The 24,459-nt window shown below is 42.5% G+C and overlaps 7 non-coding genes across 7 annotated transcripts; all 7 read right to left on the bottom strand.

The window, feature by feature from the left end:
- Positions 1-7,725: 7,725 nt before the first annotated feature.
- LOC134951452 (U1 spliceosomal RNA) lies at positions 7,726-7,889 on the bottom strand. The gene has a single exon (XR_010184190.1). It is a non-coding gene; the product is annotated as a U1 spliceosomal RNA (small nuclear RNA).
- A 671-nt stretch (positions 7,890-8,560) lies between these two features.
- On the bottom strand, positions 8,561-8,723 carry LOC134953437 (U1 spliceosomal RNA). The gene has a single exon (XR_010185576.1). It is a non-coding gene; the product is annotated as a U1 spliceosomal RNA (small nuclear RNA).
- A 152-nt stretch (positions 8,724-8,875) lies between these two features.
- Positions 8,876-9,039, bottom strand: LOC134950915 (U1 spliceosomal RNA). Its single transcript, XR_010183749.1, has one exon. It is a non-coding gene; the product is annotated as a U1 spliceosomal RNA (small nuclear RNA).
- Positions 9,040-9,709: 670 nt separating this feature from the next.
- LOC134953619 (U1 spliceosomal RNA) lies at positions 9,710-9,872 on the bottom strand. The gene has a single exon (XR_010185686.1). It is a non-coding gene; the product is annotated as a U1 spliceosomal RNA (small nuclear RNA).
- A 152-nt stretch (positions 9,873-10,024) lies between these two features.
- LOC134951933 (U1 spliceosomal RNA) lies at positions 10,025-10,188 on the bottom strand. Its single transcript, XR_010184575.1, has one exon. It is a non-coding gene; the product is annotated as a U1 spliceosomal RNA (small nuclear RNA).
- Positions 10,189-10,861: 673 nt separating this feature from the next.
- On the bottom strand, positions 10,862-11,024 carry LOC134952658 (U1 spliceosomal RNA). Its single transcript, XR_010185135.1, has one exon. It is a non-coding gene; the product is annotated as a U1 spliceosomal RNA (small nuclear RNA).
- Positions 11,025-11,176: 152 nt separating this feature from the next.
- On the bottom strand, positions 11,177-11,340 carry LOC134951057 (U1 spliceosomal RNA). Its single transcript, XR_010183866.1, has one exon. It is a non-coding gene; the product is annotated as a U1 spliceosomal RNA (small nuclear RNA).
- Between the last annotated feature and the right edge of the window lie 13,119 nt (positions 11,341-24,459).

Genomic DNA, 24,459 nt, shown 5'->3' with positions numbered 1-24,459 from the left:
CGAATTTAGTGCCCATAGCGGTTCCACGGACTTGTCTATAATACTCTCCTTCGAACCAGAAGTAATTATGGTTTAGTATGAACTGTATTGCTGCCATCAGAAAATTTATTTGGCGGTGGTGTATATCACTGTCCTCACATAAGATTTTTTCCACATATTCACATCCTGCTGCATGTCCGATCACACTGTAGAGGGAGGTGATATCACAAGTCACCAAAATGTACCCTTCTTTCCATTCAAAATCATTCAAGATGCGTAAAACATCCATTGAATCTCTCAAGTAGCTCTTTTGTTTGGCAACTATTGGTTGAAGGAATCCATCAATATATTCTGACAAATTACATGTTAAAGAATTTATTCCTGCCACTATTGGCCTACCTGGTGGATTCGCTTTATTTTTATGTATTTTCGGCAAGATGTAAAATACCGGTAGTGTTGGGTATTCCATGTTTATGTAGTCGAACTCTTTTTTGTCCAGGATTCCTATAATGAGTGCCTCTTTTAGCAACTCCTCCATTTCCAACTTATACTCTTTTACGGGGTCTCCAGCCAATCGTTCGTAGGTAGTGGTATCTTGTAGTATTCTGGTTGCTTCCCTCACATACTGTTGCCTGTCCATCACCACAAGGGCTCCTCCTTTGTCGGCTGGCTTAATGCAGATCTCTTTGTTAGCTTCCAGTTCTTTCAATGCTTCGGATTCCTTCTTGGACAGGTTATGCTGTGGGTTTTTGGTACTCATCTCCTCTATTTCTTTTTCCACCATTCGTTGAAATGTTTCCACAAAGGGGCCTTTTTGATGGCTTGGATAGAACTTTGATTTTTTCTTTAGGCTTGTGTGTTGATATATTGACTCATTTATCTCTTTGTCCTTAGTTGTTTTTGTTCCCAAGTAGTGTTTTTTCAGAGTTAGTTTCCTTATAAATTTGTGAAGGCTTATATACGTTTCAAATTTGTTAAGATTTTTTCTTGGGGCATATTTCAGCCCTTTACTTAGAACTCTTTCTTGTTCCTTTGTTAGTATCACTTTACTGATGTTATGTATTCCTTCTGTTTTTACTTTCGTATTTTTGGTCTTGCTCCTTGAGAGAATTCCTCCTCTTCTTCCTCGTTTTGTCTTGCTTTTCTTTTTTGCGTTGGATTCATTCTCCAATCCAATTTCTTTAAGGAGATGTCCTGTTGTGCAAGTCCTAAAAAATGATCCATATGTTCATCTGCACTTCCATATCCATCTTGTTCTTCTCTTCTTATTTTGGCCTCACTATCTTTTTCTTTTCCTTTAGTGTATCTTTCTATATTCAAAAGGAGTTCCTTCCTTGTAACTGCACTTTCTTTTTTTGCGTCATTCACTCCTTTCCTATAGCCTTCTAGTGCTCTATTGAGATGTTGTTGATAATTAGTTCTTTCTTCCTGATTGTTCCTCTGGACTTTGTAACCTGATCTTGTTCTATCCCTTCTATATCCACCTCTGTTTTCCCATTCGTTCCAATATTGACGCCCTCTCGTTCTTGAGTGTTGTCTATTCCACTTCTCCTCGTAATTATTTCCATTTCTGTTCCAACTCCTCTCGAATCTTCTGGGGGCATTTCTTGAGTAGGAGTTCATCCTTTCTCTTCCCTCATTTTGGACTCTTTGGTTATACCGTCCTCTTTGTATGATGTTTCTGTTCTCCATATGCGCCCTTCCTGAATTCCATGTTCCTAACGTAGGGGAGTTCCTCCGTTTTAATGCTTTTTCTGTGGACCTGTATCCTTCCTTGCGGTCCTGAACATCTCTTCTATACTTTTTCTGTTTAATTTGTATAACCTCATCCTCTATAGTGTTCAGATGCTTTTGTGTTAATTCTTCCAGGTTCTTGTACTCCTCTAAATGTTGAATCGGTAGTAATTTATCCTGTACTTCTTTGATCTCTTTTTCAATTTTCTTTATAGTCCTATGTCTGTCTTTTATAATTAACTCCATTAATTTGTAGGAGCAATTATCCAGTACTTGGTTCCATTGTGTTTCAAATGAGTCATCATCTGTAATGAATGATGCCTCCTTTTTTATCCGTAAGCCTCTTGGGATTAGTTTTGTTTCCAGATATTTGGTCAATGTGGTGGCGTCCCACCATTGTTTTATCTCAGATATGAGTAATTTCTCATATCTGAGAAAAAGTGAACACACATTGTCCATTTGAATAGTAGGTTCCATTGATTTTAGTGGTTGTTCTTCTTCACTAAAAATATCCTTTAATTTGCCCATCCTTTCTTCTCTTAGAATGAGCATTTTTCCTGTAATATGGTATTTTTTCTTTTCTTCTATTTTGGGTGCAGCTGATAGATTGTAGGGTATAGCAATAAATTTAAAAGGGCAAATACTATCTGCGCAACCCCTTTTGGTATGATGTTAAAAGGATGGGGGAATTAGAAGGTGTGAAAAATCAGAGAAGGAGATATGAATAGTATAGGGTGTAGTTAGTGAAGAATGGTGCCGCCAGTAGGCGGCACCATTCTTCACTAACTACACCCTATACTATTCATATCTCCTTCTCTGATTTTTCACACCTTCTAATTCCCCCATCCTTTTAACATCATACCAAAAGGGGTTGCGCAGATAGTATTTGCCCTTTTAAATTTATTGCTATACCCTACAATCTATCAGCTGCACCCAAAATAGAAGAAAAGAAAAAATACCATATTACAGGAAAAATGCTCATTCTAAGAGAAGAAAGGATGGGCAAATTAAAGGATATTTTTAGTGAAGAAGAACAACCACTAAAATCAATGGAACCTACTATTCAAATGGACAATGTGTGTTCACTTTTTCTCAGATATGAGAAATTACTCATATCTGAGATAAAACAATGGTGGGACGCCACCACATTGACCAAATATCTGGAAACAAAACTAATCCCAAGAGGCTTACGGATAAAAAAGGAGGCATCATTCATTACAGATGATGACTCATTTGAAACACAATGGAACCAAGTACTGGATAATTGCTCCTACAAATTAATGGAGTTAATTATAAAAGACAGACATAGGACTATAAAGAAAATTGAAAAAGAGATCAAAGAAGTACAGGATAAATTACTACCGATTCAACATTTAGAGGAGTACAAGAACCTGGAAGAATTAACACAAAAGCATCTGAACACTATAGAGGATGAGGTTATACAAATTAAACAGAAAAAGTATAGAAGAGATGTTCAGGACCGCAAGGAAGGATACAGGTCCACAGAAAAAGCATTAAAACGGAGGAACTCCCCTACGTTAGGAACATGGAATTCAGGAAGGGCGCATATGGAGAACAGAAACATCATACAAAGAGGACGGTATAACCAAAGAGTCCAAAATGAGGGAAGAGAAAGGATGAACTCCTACTCAAGAAATGCCCCCAGAAGATTCGAGAGGAGTTGGAACAGAAATGGAAATAATTACGAGGAGAAGTGGAATAGACAACACTCAAGAACGAGAGGGCGTCAATATTGGAACGAATGGGAAAACAGAGGTGGATATAGAAGGGATAGAACAAGATCAGGTTACAAAGTCCAGAGGAACAATCAGGAAGAAAGAACTAATTATCAACAACATCTCAATAGAGCACTAGAAGGCTATAGGAAAGGAGTGAATGACGCAAAAAAAGAAAGTGCAGTTACAAGGAAGGAACTCCTTTTGAATATAGAAAGATACACTAAAGGAAAAGAAAAAGATAGTGAGGCCAAAATAAGAAGAGAAGAACAAGATGGATATGGAAGTGCAGATGAACATATGGATCATTTTTTAGGACTTGCACAACAGGACATCTCCTTAAAGAAATTGGATTGGAGAATGAATCCAACGCAAAAAAGAAAAGCAAGACAAAACGAGGAAGAAGAGGAGGAATTCTCTCAAGGAGCAAGACCAAAAATACGAAAGTAAAAACAGAAGGAATACATAACATCAGTAAAGTGATACTAACAAAGGAACAAGAAAGAGTTCTAAGTAAAGGGCTGAAATATGCCCCAAGAAAAAATCTTAACAAATTTGAAACGTATATAAGCCTTCACAAATTTATAAGGAAACTAACTCTGAAAAAACACTACTTGGGAACAAAAACAACTAAGGACAAAGAGATAAATGAGTCAATATATCAACACACAAGCCTAAAGAAAAAATCAAAGTTCTATCCAAGCCATCAAAAAGGCCCCTTTGTGGAAACATTTCAACGAATGGTGGAAAAAGAAATAGAGGAGATGAGTACCAAAAACCCACAGCATAACCTGTCCAAGAAGGAATCCGAAGCATTGAAAGAACTGGAAGCTAACAAAGAGATCTGCATTAAGCCAGCCGACAAAGGAGGAGCCCTTGTGGTGATGGACAGGCAACAGTATGTGAGGGAAGCAACCAGAATACTACAAGATACCACTACCTACGAACGATTGGCTGGAGACCCCGTAAAAGAGTATAAGTTGGAAATGGAGGAGTTGCTAAAAGAGGCACTCATTATAGGAATCCTGGACAAAAAAGAGTTCGACTACATAAACATGGAATACCCAACACTACCGGTATTTTACATCTTGCCGAAAATACATAAAAATAAAGCGAATCCACCAGGTAGGCCAATAGTGGCAGGAATAAATTCTTTAACATGTAATTTGTCAGAATATATTGATGGATTCCTTCAACCAATAGTTGCCAAACAAAAGAGCTACTTGAGAGATTCAATGGATGTTTTACGCATCTTGAATGATTTTGAATGGAAAGAAGGGTACATTTTGGTGACTTGTGATATCACCTCCCTCTACAGTGTGATCGGACATGCAGCAGGATGTGAATATGTGGAAAAAATCTTATGTGAGGACAGTGATATACACCACCGCCAAATAAATTTTCTGATGGCAGCAATACAGTTCATACTAAACCATAATTACTTCTGGTTCGAAGGAGAGTATTATAGACAAGTCCGTGGAACCGCTATGGGCACTAAATTCGCACCGGGGTATGCGAATTTGTTCGTAGCGGAGTGGGAGAACCGGAATATATGGAACTCAAATCCCATGCTAGAAAAAATAGGATTATGGAAAAGATTCATAGACGACGTTCTATTCATCTGGTCCGGCAGCGAAGAGGAGTTAGGCAACTTCATTGAGTATATGAACCAGAATGATCTTAACCTGTACTTCACTGTAAATTACAGTAAGGAGAAAATTGTCTTTTTGGATCTGGAGATCTATGTGGAGGACAATACTCTTGAAACACGAACACACATCAAAGAGGTGGACTGTAACACCTATATCGAAAAAACAAGCGCCCACCACCCAAACTGGCTTCGGAACATCCCAAAAGGACAATTCAAGCGGCTGAAAAGAAACTGCTCAAAAATAGAAGAGTACGAGAAGCAAGCACAGGAAATGAAGAACAGGTTCACTGAAAAAGGCTACGATGAAATAAGCCTTAGGAATGATTTTGAAGAAGTTCGAAACCTGGAACGGAACACTCTTATGATCCCAAAAAAATCCAAGAAGGGGAATATAGAGAAAATGAAGAATGAGACAACTTTCATTACCCAGTACAGTTCACAATCGAACAAAATCGAGGGGATTTTAAATAAATATTGGCCCATTCTATTAAAGGATGAAAAATTGTGTGAAATTCTTCCAAGGAAACCGAAGGTGATCTTTAAGAAAGCGAGGAACATCAAATCATCACTAGTGAAAAGTGCCCTCCCATTGGAAGTAAAGACAGAAGAAAGTGCCAACCTTACTTGGTTGCAAAAAGGCAAAAGAACAAAGGGGTTCTACCATTGTTTAAGATGTCAGAACTGTAAGAGTACCAACTACACTAGCACCAAGAATATTCAAACCTTTTGCTCCAAGTCCAATAGGAAAGAATTTAAAATAGAAGAAGAGATAACATGTGATACAAAAGGAGTAGTGTATCTCTTAGAATGCCCATGTGGATTACAGTATGTGGGGCGAACCATCAGACCCTTAAAAAATCGCATTTCAGAACATATTAGGAACATCAGGAATAAAATGGAAACCCACAGCATCCCAATACACTTTGCACACCATCACAACAGTGATCCCACATGTCTAAAGTTCTTGGGTATAAAGAAAATAAAAAACAACTGGAGAGGTGGAGACACAGTGGCCCAAATATCAAAGGAAGAAGCGAAATGGATCTACCAAATGGATACCATCACTCCAAAAGGTCTAAACATCGATTTTGATTTAGCAAGCTTTCTGGAATGATAGCTTGTCCAGATGATTAACCCAAATCGCATTTTCATCTCAAATTGATATGGTTCCCTCCTGTATCAAATATAGGGAAGACTTATCCACCTTCCCTTCCTTAGAACCCCCCCCCCCCTCCTTCCTTCTCTCTTTCATCTCTATCCTTTTGTTCACCCTACTTTTCATTGGTCAGAAGTTTTTAAAAAAAATATAAAAAAAAAAAAATAAAAATAAAAAGTTTGGAAAATAAAATAAAAAACAATAAATCTTGATTTAATTATGATAGTTGCACTAAATAATTAAGATTTTTTTTAAATATATAGATTTAATGAGCCTGTTTTAACTTTTCTGCATAATGATGAATTCTGCTCCAGTAAAGAAGGAGTTAATGAACACATTATGGGACTACTGCAGAAAAGTCCAATCATTAGAAAGTGCCAGGTATATAAGGAACCTGTTTCTGCATGATACCAATCCCTGAGGAAGCCCTAGATGGGAGAAACGCGTTGGATTGCTGTATGAAGCCGGAGCTCAACTCGAATCACCACTGTTTTGCTGACGACACGTAACTCCCGGAAGCCGGAAGCCGCGAAACCGGAAGCGACTGGCCTGCGTTCCACACTTGCGGGCCAGGCGATACGTGCTGTATCGGAGCTCTGGGAATCGGCTGCCCGGCCCCACCAGAGGTCCTGCAGTTGCGGACCCGTGGGAAAGGAGGTAGCGGAGGACTCACCACACTTACGGTCTACAGGTACTGTTACCAGATATACATCATTTTTATATGTGTTTCGTACAAAAAGGGAAAGTCCTGGAAACCATCACTACAACACTAACAGCCACAGTGGGTGAAGGGTGCAACAGACCGTGATCCTATAAAAACACCATCAGCCACTTAACCTAGCCTGGTGGAATTGGGTGATACACGGCAGTATCATTATACAGGAAGACCCTGATAAACATAAATAAAAAACTGCCTTTTTCTAAAAGACAGTAAATACTATCCACGTGGGATAAACAGGTCTCGGGACTTTATTTCTCATGCTTCTTGGAGCGAGCATTTAATTTTATTCTTATTCATAAGTATTGACATTTGTGGAAAATAATAGATTATTGTTATATCAATTTATATATTTTTTGTTATTATATATTTTTTTATGTCAAACTAAAATGTGTCATATTTTTTAAATGAAATTTTAATATATGTTTTAAAGTGTACAAATAAATTTAGAATTCATCTGACCACTCCTTCTAGGCTTTCCTTTCTTCACCCCTGGTGCGCCAAGGTTTTTTCCTATATAAATAATCCACACTAGTAAGGGTACTAGTTTACCTACTGGCGGCACCATTCTTCACTAACTACACCCTATACTATTCATATCTCCTTCTCTGATTTTTCACACCTTCTAATTCCCCCATCCTTTTAACATCATACCAAAAGGGGTTGCGCAGATAGTATTTGCCCCTTTGAAAGAAGAACAAGGCTAGAGGAAGATCTGAGACAAAGAAATCTGACTTTTACCAGAGCTGACCAGAGGAAAGCACAAACACAGTCCCTCACTACCACAAATAATGCAGTCCAGTTTCCCACATTTGGGGAAATCACAGGGGTCAGCATACCCAGAATGCAATGAATGAACCTCACCCTGGGAAAACAATCTTCATGACCATGGTATCTCCTATGCAAAATAAGTATGATTTGGGATAGAGCTGGGGAGGGCCGCTGCTCAGGCACATCTCTGTCAAGTAAAGGAGATTCAACTGAGGCAGCACAAGGGAACTCTCATCGGGGGACAACAACTGCAGGGAGAACACAAATTTTCAGATGAACATGGGAGGGCAGAAGGCTGCCTAATACTGAAGCACCCCCAAACAACAAACCAAATGCAACAACTAGTGCAAGCATTCCTGGGGGAAGGCCTGCAGCAGATGGATTTGCATATGGTGATGTCATCCAAGCAGTGGGTCAAAGTTGGCTTCAACACTCATCTGCATATGAATAGAGAAGAGGGGCATGCAGGGCATGGCGGCCTTTTGCGGCGCTTGGATGACCCCTAGTTCGCATTAAACACCTCCACCCTCCTTCGGTGTGGGGCTCATGTTGGCTATGCCCCAGCCCCTGAAGCATTCAAGCTGATTTCTTACAGCAGCTGGGCACTGTAACAGCTCCAGAGCTGCTCTGTAAGGCAAGTAAAAGGGTGTGGGCCCTGCAGCACTACCTGTAGTTCGCATTGTGCGTTGGAAGGCACAAAGTAAGCAGACGGGAGAAGTCAGGATAGTGCGCAAGGGCATAGAAGGGAGCGGCTCAAGAAAAGAGAAGTGGAAACAGACAGCAAACTAGGCTGGAGAGAGACCTGAGACAAAGACATCTGAATTATACGAGAGCCGACCAGGGGAAACACAAATTATGCAGTCAAGTTTCCCACATTTGGGGAAATCACAGGGGCAGCACACCAAGAGTGCGATGGGTGAGCCTTGCCCTGGGAGAAGCACCTACATGATCATAGTATCTCACCTGGCAGGTAAGTAGGAGTTAGGCTAGAGCTGGGGAGGGTCGCTGCTCGGGCACCCCCCTGTCAAGTGAAGGAGATCCAACTGAGGCAGCACAAGGGAACTCTCGAAAGAAGAACAAGGCTAGAGGAAGATCTGAGACAAAGAAATCTGACTTTTACCAGAGCTGACCAGAGGAAAGCACAAACACAGCCCCCCACTACCACAAATAATGCAGTCGAGTTTCCAACATTTGGGGAAATCACAGGGGTCAGCATACCCAGAATGCAATGAATGAACCTCACCCTGGGAGAACAATCTTCATGACCATGGTATCTCCTATGCAAAATAAGTATGATTTGGGACAGGGATGGGGAGGGCCGCTGCTCAGGCACATCTCTGTCAAGTAAAGGCGATTCAACTGAGGCAGCACAAGGGAACTCTCATCTTGGGACAACAACTGCAGGGAGAACACATATTTTCAGATGAACATGGGAGGGCAGAAGGCTGCCTAATACTGAAGCACCCCCAAACAACAAACCAAATGCAACAACTAGTGCAAGCATTCCTGGGGAAGGCCTGCAGCAGATGGATTTGCATATGGTGATGTCATCCAAGCAGTGGGTCAAAGTTGGCTTCAACCCTCGTCTGCATATGAAAAGAAAAAAGGGATGTGCAGGGAATGGCGGCCTTTTGCGGCGCTTGGATGACCCCTAATTCGCATTAAACATCTCCACCCTCCTTCGGTGTGGGGCTCATGTTGGTTATGCCCCAGCCCCTGAAGCATTCAAGCTGATTTCTTGCAGCAGCTGGGCACTGTAACAGCTCCAGAGCTGCTCTGTAAAGCATGTAAAAGGGTGTGGGCCCTGCAGCACTACCTGTAGTTTGCATTGTGCGTTGGAAGGCACAAAGTAAGCAGACAGGAGAGGTCAGAATAGTGCGCAAGGGCATAGAAGGGAGCGGCTCAAGAAAAGAGAAGTGGAAACAGACAGCAAACTAGGCTGGAAAGAAACCTGAGACAAAGAGATCTGAATTATACGAGAGCCGACCAGGGGAAACACAAATTATGCAGTCAAGTTTCCAACATTTTGGGAAATCACAGGGGCAGCACACCAAGAGTGCAATGGGTGAGCCTTGCCCTGGGAGAAGCACCTACATGATCATAGTATCTCACCTGGCAGGTAAGTAGGAGTTGGGCTAGAGCTGGGGAAGGTCGCTGCTCGGGCACTTCCCTGTCAAGTGAAGGAGATCCAACTGAGTCAGCACAAGGGAACTCTCGAAAGAAGAACAAGGCTAGAGGAAGATCTGAGGCAAATAAATCTGACTTTTACCAGAGCTGACCAGAGGAAAGCACAAACACAGTCCCCCACTACCACAAATAATGAAGTCGAGTTTCCCACATTTGGGGAAATCACAGGGGTCAGCATACCCAGAATGCAATGAATGAACCTCACCCTGGGATAACAGTCTTCATTACCATGATATCTCCTATGCAAAATAAATATGATTTGGGATAGGGCTGGGGAGGGCCGCTGCTCAGGCACATCTCTGTCAAGTAAAGGAGATTCAACTGAGGCAGCACAAGGGAACTCTCATCTGGGGACAACAACTGCAGGGAGAACACATATTTTCAGATGAACATGGGAGGGCAGAAGGCTGCCTAATACTGAAGCACCCCCAAACAACAAACCAAATGCAACAACTAGTACAAGCATTCCTGGGGGAAGGTCTGCAGAAGACGGATTTGCATACAGTGATGTCATCCAAGCAGTGGGCACGGTTGGCTGGAACCCTCATCTGCATATGAAAAGAGAAAAGGGGTATGCAGGGAATGGCGGCCTTTTGCGGCGCTTGTATGACCCTTAGTTCGCATTAAACACCCCCACCCTCCTTCGGTGTGGGGCTCATGTTGGCAATGCCCCAGCCCCTGAAGCATTCAAGCTGATTTCTTGCAGCAGCTGGGCACTGTAACAGCTCCAGAGCTGCTCTGTAATGCAAGTAAAAGTCTGTGGGCCCTGCAGCACTACCTGTAGTTTGCATTGTGCATTGGAAGGCACAAAGTAAGCAGACAGGAGGAGAAGTCAGGATAGTGCACAAGGGTATAGAAGGGAGGGGCTCAAAAAAAAAGAAGTGGAAACAGACTGCAAACTAGGCTGGAGAGAGACCTGAGACAAAGAGATCTGAATTATATGAAAGCCGACCAGTGGAAACACAAATTATGCAGTCAAGTTTCCCACATTTGGGGAAATCACAGGGGCAGCACACCCAGAGTGCAATGGGTGAGCCTTGTCCTGGGAGAAGCACCTTCATGATCATAGTATCTCACCTGGCAGGTAAGTAGGAGTTGGGCTAGAGCTGGGGAGGGTCGCTGCTTGGGCACCCCCCTGTCAAGTAAAGGAGATCCAACTGAGGCAGCACAAGGGAACTCTCGAAAGAAGAACAAGGCTAGAGGAAGATCTGAGACAAAGAAATCTGACTTTTACCAGAGCTGACCAGAGGAAAGCACAAACACAGTCCCCCACTACCACAAATAATGCAGTCAAGTTTCCCACATTTGGGGAAATCACAAAGGTCAGCATACCCAGAATGCAATGAATGAACCTCACCCTGGGAGAACAATCTTCATGACCATGGTATCTCCTATGCAAAATAAGTATGATTTGGGATAGGGCTGGGGAGGGCCGCTGCTCAGGCACATCTCTGTCAAGTAAAGAAGATTCAACTGAGGCAGCACAAGGGAACTCTCATCTGGGGACAACAACTGCAGGGAGAACACATATTTTCAGATGAACATGGGAGGGCAGAAGGCTGCCTAATACTGAAGCACCCCCAAACAACAAACCAAATGCAACAACTAGTGCAAGCATTCCTGGAGGAAGGCCTGCAGCAGATGGATTTGCATATGGTGATGTCATCCAAGCAGTGGGTCAAAGTTGGCTTCAACCCTCGTCTGCATATGAATAGAGAAAATGGGCGTGCAGGGCATGTCGGCCTTTTGCAGCGCTTGGATGACCCCTAGTTCGCATTAAACACCTCCACGCTCCTTCGGTGTGGGGCTCATGTTGGCTATGCCCCAGCCCCTGAAGCATTCAAGCTGATTTCTTGCAGAAGCTGGGCACTGTAACAGCTCCAGAGCTGCTCTGTATGGCAAGTAAAAGGGTGTGGGCCCTGCAGCACTACCTGTAGTTCGCATTGTGCGTTGGAAGGCACAAAGTAAGCAGATGGGAGAAGTCAGGATAGTGCGCAAGGGCATAGAAGGGAGCGGCTCAAGAAAAGAGAAGTGGAAACAGACAGCAAACTAGGCTGGAGAGCTCTTCTGTCTATATTTTGCAAACCTGCTCTTGTCCTCTCCAGCTGCTCCATGTAGATTTGACGTCTGGAAAGGTGCATAACCCACTGACAAGCAGGCACACTCCTGCATGAGTTTTCTCTCTCACTAGCTGGATGATACACAATCATTTGCATGTGCTCCACCTCCGACACACCACCCACCCAACCACCCAGTGACCAGAGCCACCCACAAGCCAACTGGCTCCGTGATTTAATTTGCACAGTGTAGTCATCCAGGCAGCATGTCCTTCTCAATGGAAGGATCTCTGGTTCCATGGAATCTTCCACATTGGAATGCTGCGGAATAAAAAGGATTTAAATATTCAGCTTGCTAGCATTCAATGTACCTGCGGCTTGGCTTTAGCACATGGGTCTTCATCCTGTGGCCCTCCAGCTGCTGTGAAACTACACATCCCAGCATGCCCTGCCACAGTTTTGCTATTAAGGTATGCTAAAACTGAGGCAGGGCATGCTGGGATGTGTAGTTCCACAGCATCTGGAGGGTCGCAGGTTGAAGACCCATGTTCTAGCATGCCTGTTCTATGATGCATGTACCGTGATGTCACAATCAGCTTGGAATGGGGTGTCTAGCAGGCATTTGCTGACAGACACTTGAGGGAGACACACATCAGGAGATGCAGCATATCGGAGGTCTTCGATGCCTTTCCAGCAAATGCACACCACCTGCTGCTGGTCTGGACACAAAACAATGCCCACAATCGAAGTCCCAAAATGCCCAACTACAGGATTCATGTAAGTAGTGAATTTAGGAATGAATTTAGAAGTAGGAAATTAAGTTAGTTCACAAGTACATTCAAATTCAGATCTAAAGTCTAGGTAGGCCTCACGTCCTGGCAGCCCCCAGCACTTAAAAATGCCTTGATTAGAGGTAGAGAATTAAATGTAGATAAAAAGTAGACACAAAATAAGACTCCACAGAGCAGTTATCAGGTGTCTTTATCAATTGTTGCATTTAAAAAATCAAGCAATTAGGGAACACAATGTTGCAACAATGTAACCCTATTTGCAAAATAGTACTAAATAAGTTTGTCGATGTAAGACATTTGCAAAGGCGCATCCAAAACACGCTGGAAAATGCAACTGAATCTGTTTTTGGAGGCTAGAATAGGAAATGTGCATCGGTCCTACCAGTACTGAAAGCTCTTCTACCATCTCCCTTTTCTGAAAAGCCATTTAATATATGGTTCCCAGATAGGGGACATATCAGATATTGCCTTTCAAAAGCAGCAAATATCATACCACTTCTATTGCCATCAAAGATAAACATTGATTGTTTTCAGATATTGGATTGAAAAAGCAGTCTTTATTGACATAAAGAAGCAAAAAAACATACATAAACATTACACACATAAGTACTGTGTTGCAGCACAGATAAAACACAATACAAATGCTGTCGGTATAGTACAGTTCAAGAACTACAGCACAGGCCAGCCTACACTATAAATCATGAACTGCACTATACATTTAAACAATACAATAATACAACAGTTAATAAGGCTATGGGTGTGGAGTGTAAGAGGGTGAGGGAATCACAAGCCCGAAGCTTTATTGAAAGACAGACACATATAAAGGGAGGATTAATAAATACAAAGATATCCTTTACTATAGAATGTAGACCAATCCGGTCTTTCAACTCTTCCACAACTTAAAAACGGATAGTGTTCCCAAGCCTTCCATCCTGGAATATCTTCAGTCTCTCGCCAATGAAGAAAACAATCCCTCCAGCAGACTCTTTAACCACGATACAAGATCACAGCCAAAAGGGCGAGAAGCAACTACACTTGTGTTTAACCAAAATAGCTAAAACTTAGTGGAGGAAAGTGCAGTGCACCAAAACATAAGCTGACACAATCATGGAGAATGCGCCAGCATATATGCTCTTCTATCTATATTTTGCAAACCTGCTCTTGTCCCCTCCAGCTGCTCCATGTAGATTTGACGTCTGGCAAGGTGCATAACCCACTGACAAGCAGGCACACTCCTGCATGAGTTTTCACTCTCACTAGCTGGATGATACACATTCATTTGCATGTGCTCCACCTCCGACACACCGCCCACCCAACCACCCAGTCACCAGAGCCACCCACAAGCCAACTGGCTCCGTGACTTAATTTGCACAGTGCAGTCATCCAGGCAGCATGTCCTTCTCAATGGAATAATCTCTGGTTCAATGGAATCTTCCGCATTGGAATGCTGCGGAACAAAAAGGATTTAAACATTCAGCTTGCTAGCATTCAATGTACCTGCGGCTTGGCTCTAGCACATGGGTCTTCATCCTGTGGCCCTCCAGCTGCTGTGAAACTACACATCCCAGCATGCCCTGCCACAGTTTTGCTATTAAGGTATGCTAAAACTGAGGCAGGGCATGCTGGGATGTGTAGTTCCACAGCAGCTGGAGGGTCGCAGGTTGAAGACCCATGTTCTAGCATGCCTGTTCTATGATGCATGTTCCGTGATGTCACAATCAGCTTGGAATGGGGTATCTAGCAGGCATTTGCTGACAGCCACTTGAGGTAGACACACATCAGGAGATGCAGCATATCGGAGGTCTTCGATGCCTTTCCAGCAAATGCACACCACCTGCTGCTGGTCTGGACACAAAACAATGCCCACAATCGAAGTCCCAAAATGCCCAACTACAGGATTCATGTAAGTAGTGAATTTAGGAATGAATTTAGAAGTAGGAAATTAAGTTAGTTCACAAGTGCATTCAAATTCAGATCTAAAGTCTAGGTAGGCCTCACGTCCTGGCAGCCCCCAGCATTTAAAAATGCCTTGATTAGAGGTAGGGAATTAAATGTAGATAAGAAGTAGACGCAAAATAAGACTCCACAGAGCAGTTATCAGGTGTCTTTATCAATTGTTGCATTTAAAAAATCAAGCAATTAGGGAACACAATGTTGCAACAATGTAACCCTATTTGCAAAATAGTACTAAATAAGTTTGTCGATGTAAGACATTTGCAAAGGCGCATTTAAAACACACTGGAAAATGCAACTGAATCTGTTTTTGGAGGCTAGAATAGGAAATGTGCATCGGTCAAACAAGTACTGAAAGCTCTTCTACCATCTTCCTTTTCTGAAAAGCCATTTAGGGGACATATCAGATATTGCCTTTCAAAAGCAGCAAATATCATACCACTTCTATTGCCATCAAAGATAAACATTGATTGTTTTCAGATATTGGATTGAAAAAGCAGTCTTTATTGACATAAAGAAGCAAAAAAACATACATAAACATTACACACATAAGTACTGTGTTGCAGCACAGATAAAACACAATACAAATGCTGTCGGTATAGTACAGTTCAAGAACTACAGCACAGGCCAGCCTACACTATAAATCATGAACTGCACTATACATTTAAACAATACAATAATACAACAGTTAATAAGGCTATGGGTGTGGAGTGTAAGAGGGTGAGGGAATCACAAGACCGAAGCTTTATTGTAACACAGACACATATAAGGGGAGGGGCAATAAATAGAAAGGTATCCTTTACTATAGAATGTAGTCCAATCCGACCTCTGTGCTCTTCCACAACTGAAAAACGGATAGTGTTCCCAAGCCTTCCATCCTGGAATATCTTTGGTCTTTCGCCAATGAAGAAAACAATCCCTCCCTCCAGCAGACCCTTCAACCACGATACAAGATCACAGCCAAAAGGCAGAGAAGCAACTACACTTGAGCTTAACAAAAATGGCTAAAACTTAGTGGAGGAAAGTGCAGTGCACCAAAACATAAGCTGACACAATCATGGAGAATGTGCCAGCATATATGCTCTTCTATCTATATTTTGCAAACCTGCTCTTGTCCCCTCCAGCTGCTCTATGTAGATTTGACGTCTGGCAAGGTGCATAACCCACTGACAAGCAGGCACACTCCTGCATGAGTTTTCTCTCTCACTAGCTGGATGATACACAATCATTTGCATGTGCTCCACCTCCGACACACCACCCACCCAACCACCCAGTCACCAGAGCCACCCACAAACCAACTAGCTCCGTGATTTAATTTGCACAGTGTAGTCATCCAGGCAGCATGTCCTTCTCAATGGAAGGATCTCTGGTTCCATGGAATCTTCCACATTGGAATGCTGCGGAACAAAAAGGATTTAAATATTCAGCTTGCTAGCATTCAATGTACCTGCGGCTTGGCTCTAGCACATGGGTTTTCATCCTGTGGCCCTCCAGCTGCTGTGAAACTACACATCCCAGCATGCCCTGCCACAGTTTTGCTATTAAGGTATGCTAAAACTGAGGCAGGGCATGCTGGGATGTGTAGTTCCACAGCAGCTGGAGGGTCGCAGGTTGAAGACCCATGTTCTAGCATGCCTGTTCTATGATGCATGTACCGTGATGTCACAATCAGCTTGGAATGGGGTGTCTAGCAGGCATTTGCTGACAGCCACTTGAGGGAGACACACATCAGGAGATGCAGCATATCGGAGGTCTTCGATGCCTTTCCAGCAAATGCACACCACCTGCTGCTGGTCTGGACACAAAACAATGCCCACAATCGAAGTCCCAAAATGCCCAACTACAGGATTCATGTAAGTAGTGAATTTAGGAATGAATTTAGAAGTAGGAAATTAAGTTAGTTCACAAGTACATTCAAATTCAGATCTAAAGTCTAGGTAGGCCTCACGTCCTGGCAGTTCCCAGCACTTAAAAATGCCTTGATTAGAGGTAGAGAATTAAATGTAGATAAAAAGTAGACACAAAATAAGACTCCACAGAGCAGTTATCAGGTGTCTTTATCAATTGTTGCATTTAAAAAATCAAGCAATTAGGGAACACAATGTTGCAACAATGTAACCCTATTTGCAAAATAGTACTAAATAAGTTTGTCGATGTAAGACATTTGCAAAGGCGCATCCAAAACACGCTGGAAAATGCAACTGAATCTGTTTTTGGAGGCTAGAATAGGAAATGTGCATCGGTCCTACCAGTACTGAAAGCTCTTCTACCATCTCCCTTTTCTGAAAAGCCATTTAATATATGGTTCCCAGATAGGGGACATATCAGATATTGCCTTTCAAAAGCAGCAAATATCATACCACTTCTATTGCCATCAAAGATAAACATTGATTGTTTTCAGATATTGGATTGAAAAAGCAGTCTTTATTGACATAAAGAAGCAAAAAAACATACATAAACATTACACACATAAGTACTGTGTTGCAGCACAGATAAAACACAATACAAATGCTGTCGGTATAGTACAGTTCAAGAACTACAGCACAGGCCAGCCTACACTATAAATCATGAACTGCACTATACATTTAAACAATACAATAATACAACAGTTAATAAGGCTATGGGTGTGGAGTGTAAGAGGGTGAGGGAATCACAAGCCCGAAGCTTTATTGAAAGACAGACACATATAAAGGGAGGATTAATAAATACAAAGATATCCTTTACTATAGAATGTAGTCCAATCCGGTCTTTCAACTCTTCCACAACTTAAAAACGGATAGTGTTCCCAAGCCTTCCATCCTGGAATATCTTCAGTCTCTCGCCAATGAAGAAAACAATCCCTCCAGCAGACTCTTTAACCACGATACAAGATCACAGCCAAAAGGGCGAGAAGCAACTACACTTGCGTTTAACCAAAATAGCTAAAACTTAATGGAGGAAAGTGCAGTGCACCAAAACATAAGCTGACACAATCATGGAGAATGCGCCAGCATATATGCTCTTCTATCTATATTTTGCAAACCTGCTCTTGTCCCCTCCAGCTGCTCCATGTAGATTTGACGTCTGGCAAGGTGCATAACCCACTGACAAGCAGGCACACTCCTGCATGAGTTTTCACTCTCACTAGCTGGATGATACACATTCATTTGCATGTGCTCCACCTCCGACACACCGCCCACCCAACCACCCAGTCACCAGAGCCACCCACAAGCCAACTGGCTCCGTGACTTAATTTGCACAGTGCAGTCATCCAGGCAGCATGTCCTTCTCAATGGAATAATCTCTGGTTCCATGGAATCTTCCGCATTGGAATGCTGCGGAACAAAAAGGATTTAAACATTCAGCTTGCTAGCATTCAATGTACCTGCGGCTTGGCTCTAGCACATGGGTCTTCATCCTGTGGCCCTCCAGCTGCTGTGAAACTACACATCCCAGCATGCCCTGCCACAGTTTTGCTATTAAGGTATGCTAAAACTGAGGCAGGGCATGCTGGGATGTGTAGTTCCACAGCAGCTGGAGGGTCGCAGGTTGAAGACCCATGTTCTAGCATGCCTGTTCTATGATGCATGTTCCGTGATGTCACAATCAGCTTGGAATGGGGTATCTAGCAGGCATTTGCTGACAGCCACTTGAGGTAGACACACATCAGGAGATGCAGCATATCGGAGGTCTTCGATGCCTTTCCAGCAAATGCACACCACCTGCTGCTGGTCTGGACACAAAACAATGCCCACAATCGAAGTCCCAAAATGCCCAACTACAGGATTCATGTAAGTAGTGAATTTAGGAATGAATTTAGAAGTAGGAAATTAAGTTAGTTCACAAGTGCATTCAAATTCAGATCTAAAGTCTAGGTAGGCCTCACGTCCTGGCAGCCCCCAGCATTTAAAAATGCCTTGATTAGAGGTAGGGAATTAAATGTAGATAAGAAGTAGACGCAAAATAAGACTCCACAGAGCAGTTATCAGGTGTCTTTATCAATTGTTGCATTTAAAAAATCAAGCAATTAGGGAACACAATGTTGCAACAATGTAACCCTATTTGCAAAATAGTACTAAATAAGTTTGTCGATGTAAGACATTTGCAAAGGCGCATTTAAAACACACTGGAAAATGCAACTGAATCTGTTTTTGGAGGCTAGAATAGGAAATGTGCATCGGTCAAACAAGTACTGAAAGCTCTTCTACCATCTTCCTTTTCTGAAAAGCCATTTAATATATGGTTCCCAGATAGGGGACATATCAGATATTGCCTTTCAAAAGCAGCAAATATCATACCACTTCTATTGCCATCAAAGATAAACATTGATTGTTTTCAGATATTGGATTGAAAAAGCAGTCTTTATTGACATAAAGAAGCAAAAAAACATACATAAACATTACACACATAAGTACTGTGTTGCAGCACAGATAAAACACAATACAAATGCTGTCGGTATAGTACAGTTCAAGAACTACAGCACAGGCCAGCCTACACTATAAATCATGAACTGCACTATACATTTAAACAATACAATAATACAACAGTTAATAAGGCTATGGGTGTGGAGTGTAAGAGGGTGAGGGAATCACAAGACCGAAGCTTTATTGTAACACAGACACATATAAGGGGAGGGGCAATAAATAGAAAGGTATCCTTTACTATAGAATGTAGTCCAATCCGACCTCTGTGCTCTTCCACAACTGAAAAACGGATAGTGTTCCCAAGCCTTCCATCCTGGAATATCTTTGGTCTTTCGCCAATGAAGAAAACAATCCCTCCCTCCAGCAGACCCTTCAACCACGATACAAGATCACAGCCAAAAGGCCGAGAAGCAACTACACTTGAGCTTAACAAAAATGGCTAAAACTTAGTGGAGGAAAGTGCAGTGCACCAAAACATAAGCTGACACAATCATGGAGAATGTGCCAGCATATATGCTCTTCTATCTATATTTTGCAAACCTGCTCTTGTCCCCTCCAGCTGCTCTATGTAGATTTGACGTCTGGCAAGGTGCATAACCCACTGACAAGCAGGCACACTCCTGCATGAGTTTTCTCTCTCACTAGCTGGATGATACACAATCATTTGCATGTGCTCCACCTCCGACACACCACCCACCCAACCACCCAGTCACCAGAGCCACCCACAAACCAACTAGCTCCGTGATTTAATTTGCACAGTGTAGTCATCCAGGCAGCATGTCCTTCTCAATGGAAGGATCTCTGGTTCCATGGAATCTTCCACATTGGAATGCTGCGGAACAAAAAGGATTTAAATATTCAGCTTGCTAGCATTCAATGTACCTGCGGCTTGGCTCTAGCACATGGGTCTTCATCCTGTGGCCCTCCAGCTGCTGTGAAACTACACATCCCAGCATGCCCTGCCACAGTTTTGCTATTAAGGTATGCTAAAACTGAGGCAGGGCATGCTGGGATGTGTAGTTCCACAGCAGCTGGAGGGTCGCAGGTTGAAGACCCATGTTCTAGCATGCCTGTTCTATGATGCATGTACCGTGATGTCACAATCAGCTTGGAATGGGGTGTCTAGCAGGCATTTGCTGACAGCCACTTGAGGGAGACACACATCAGGAGATGCAGCATATCGGAGGTCTTCGATGCCTTTCCAGCAAATGCACACCACCTGCTGCTGGTCTGGACACAAAACAATGCCCACAATCGAAGTCCCAAAATGCCCAACTACAGGATTCATGTAAGTAGTGAATTTAGGAATGAATTTAGAAGTAGGAAATTAAGTTAGTTCACAAGTACATTCAAATTCAGATCTAAAGTCTAGGTAGGCCTCACGTCCTGGCAGTTCCCAGCACTTAAAAATGCCTTGATTAGAGGTAGAGAATTAAATGTAGATAAAAAGTAGACACAAAATAAGACTCCACAGAGCAGTTATCAGGTGTCTTTATCAATTGTTGCATTTAAAAAATCAAGCAATTAGGGAACACAATGTTGCAACAATGTAACCCTATTTGCAAAATAGTACTAAATAAGTTTGTCGATGTAAGACATTTGCAAAGGCGCATCCAAAACACGCTGGAAAATGCAACTGAATCTGTTTTTGGAGGCTAGAATAGGAAATGTGCATCGGTCCTACCAGTACTGAAAGCTCTTCTACCATCTCCCTTTTCTGAAAAGCCATTTAATATATGGTTCCCAGATAGGGGACATATCAGATATTGCCTTTCAAAAGCAGCAAATATCATACCACTTCTATTGCCATCAAAGATAAACATTGATTGTTTTCAGATATTGGATTGAAAAAGCAGTCTTTATTGACATAAAGAAGCAAAAAAACATACATAAACATTACACACATAAGTACTGTGTTGCAGCACAGATAAAACACAATACAAATGCTGTCGGTATAGTACAGTTCAAGAACTACAGCACAGGCCAGCCTACACTATAAATCATGAACTGCACTATACATTTAAACAATACAATAATACAACAGTTAATAAGGCTATGGGTGTGGAGTGTAAGAGGGTGAGGGAATCACAAGCCCGAAGCTTTATTGAAAGACAGACACATATAAAGGGAGGATTAATAAATACAAAGATATCCTTTACTATAGAATGTAGTCCAATCCGGTCTTTCAACTCTTCCACAACTTAAAAACGGATAGTGTTCCCAAGCCTTCCATCCTGGAATATCTTCAGTCTCTCGCCAATGAAGAAAACAATCCCTCCAGCAGACTCTTTAACCACGATACAAGATCACAGCCAAAAGGGCGAGAAGCAACTACACTTGCGTTTAACCAAAATAGCTAAAACTTAATGGAGGAAAGTGCAGTGCACCAAAACATAAGCTGACACAATCATGGAGAATGCGCCAGCATATATGCTCTTCTATCTATATTTTGCAAACCTGCTCTTGTCCCCTCCAGCTGCTCCATGTAGATTTGACGTCTGGCAAGGTGCATAACCCACTGACAAGCAGGCACACTCCTGCATGAGTTTTCACTCTCACTAGCTGGATGATACACATTCATTTGCATGTGCTCCACCTCCGACACACCGCCCACCCAACCACCCAGTCACCAGAGCCACCCACAAGCCAACTGGCTCCGTGACTTAATTTGCACAGTGCAGTCATCCAGGCAGCATGTCCTTCTCAATGGAATAATCTCTGGTTCCATGGAATCTTCCGCATTGGAATGCTGCGGAACAAAAAGGATTTAAACATTCAGCTTGCTAGCATTCAATGTACCTGCGGCTTGGCTCTAGCACATGGGTCTTCATCCTGTGGCCCTCCAGCTGCTGTGAAACTACACATCCCAGCATGCCCTGCCACAGTTTTGCTATTAAGGTATGCTAAAACTGAGGCAGGGCATGCTGGGATGTGTAGTTCCACAGCAGCTGGAGGGTCGCAGGTTGAAGACCCATGTTCTAGCATGCCTGTTCTATGATGCATGTTCCGTGATGTCACAATCAGCTTGGAATGGGGTATCTAGCAGGCATTTGCTGACAGCCACTTGAGGTAGACACACATCAGGAGATGCAGCATATCGGAGGTCTTCGATGCCTTTCCAGCAAATGCACACCACCTGCTGCTGGTCTGGACACAAAACAATGCCCACAATCGAAGTCCCAAAATGCCCAACTACAGGATTCATGTAAGTAGTGAATTTAGGAATGAATTTAGAAGTAGGAAATTAAGTTAGTTCACAAGTGCATTCAAATTCAGATCTAAAGTCTAGGTAGGCCTCACGTCCTGGCAGCCCCCAGCATTTAAAAATGCCTTGATTAGAGGTAGGGAATTAAATGTAGATAAGAAGTAGACGCAAAATAAGACTCCACAGAGCAGTTATCAGGTGTCTTTATCAATTGTTGCATTTAAAAAATCAAGCAATTAGGGAACACAATGTTGCAACAATGTAACCCTATTTGCAAAATAGTACTAAATAAGTTTGTCGATGTAAGACATTTGCAAAGGCGCATTTAAAACACACTGGAAAATGCAACTGAATCTGTTTTTGGAGGCTAGAATAGGAAATGTGCATCGGTCAAACAAGTACTGAAAGCTCTTCTACCATCTTCCTTTTCTGAAAAGCCATTTAATATATGGTTCCCAGATAGGGGACATATCAGATATTGCCTTTCAAAAGCAGCAAATATCATACCACTTCTATTGCCATCAAAGATAAACATTGATTGTTTTCAGATATTGGATTGAAAAAGCAGTCTTTATTGACATAAAGAAGCAAAAAAACATACATAAACATTACACACATAAGTACTGTGTTGCAGCACAGATAAAACACAATACAAATGCTGTCGGTATAGTACAGTTCAAGAACTACAGCACAGGCCAGCCTACACTATAAATCATGAACTGCACTATACATTTAAACAATACAATAATACAACAGTTAATAAGGCTATGGGTGTGGAGTGTAAGAGGGTGAGGGAATCACAAGACCGAAGCTTTATTGTAACACAGACACATATAAGGGGAGGGGCAATAAATAGAAAGGTATCCTTTACTATAGAATGTAGTCCAATCCGACCTCTGTGCTCTTCCACAACTGAAAAACGGATAGTGTTCCCAAGCCTTCCATCCTGGAATATCTTTGGTCTTTCGCCAATGAAGAAAACAATCCCTCCCTCCAGCAGACCCTTCAACCACGATACAAGATCACAGCCAAAAGGCCGAGAAGCAACTACACTTGAGCTTAACAAAAATGGCTAAAACTTAGTGGAGGAAAGTGCAGTGCACCAAAACATAAGCTGACACAATCATGGAGAATGTGCCAGCATATATGCTCTTCTATCTATATTTTGCAAACCTGCTCTTGTCCCCTCCAGCTGCTCTATGTAGATTTGACGTCTGGCAAGGTGCATAACCCACTGACAAGCAGGCACACTCCTGCATGAGTTTTCTCTCTCACTAGCTGGATGATACACAATCATTTGCATGTGCTCCACCTCCGACACACCACCCACCCAACCACCCAGTCACCAGAGCCACCCACAAACCAACTAGCTCCGTGATTTAATTTGCACAGTGTAGTCATCCAGGCAGCATGTCCTTCTCAATGGAAGGATCTCTGGTTCCATGGAATCTTCCACATTGGAATGCTGCGGAACAAAAAGGATTTAAATATTCAGCTTGCTAGCATTCAATGTACCTGCGGCTTGGCTCTAGCACATGGGTCTTCATCCTGTGGCCCTCCAGCTGCTGTGAAACTACACATCCCAGCATGCCCTGCCACAGTTTTGCTATTAAGGTATGCTAAAACTGAGGCAGGGCATGCTGGGATGTGTAGTTCCACAGCAGCTGGAGGGTCGCAGGTTGAAGACCCATGTTCTAGCATGCCTGTTCTATGATGCATGTACCGTGATGTCACAATCAGCTTGGAATGGGGTGTCTAGCAGGCATTTGCTGACAGCCACTTGAGGGAGACACACATCAGGAGATGCAGCATATCGGAGGTCTTCGATGCCTTTCCAGCAAATGCACACCACCTGCTGCTGGTCTGGACACAAAACAATGCCCACAATCGAAGTCCCAAAATGCCCAACTACAGGATTCATGTAAGTAGTGAATTTAGGAATGAATTTAGAAGTAGGAAATTAAGTTAGTTCACAAGTACATTCAAATTCAGATCTAAAGTCTAGGTAGGCCTCACGTCCTGGCAGTTCCCAGCACTTAAAAATGCCTTGATTAGAGGTAGAGAATTAAATGTAGATAAAAAGTAGACACAAAATAAGACTCCACAGAGCAGTTATCA

The sequence above is a fragment of the Pseudophryne corroboree genome, chromosome 8 (genome assembly GCF_028390025.1).
Source record: "Pseudophryne corroboree isolate aPseCor3 chromosome 8, aPseCor3.hap2, whole genome shotgun sequence".
NCBI lineage: Eukaryota > Metazoa > Chordata > Amphibia > Anura > Myobatrachidae > Pseudophryne > Pseudophryne corroboree.
This window is presented reverse-complemented; position numbering and strand designations above follow the sequence as displayed.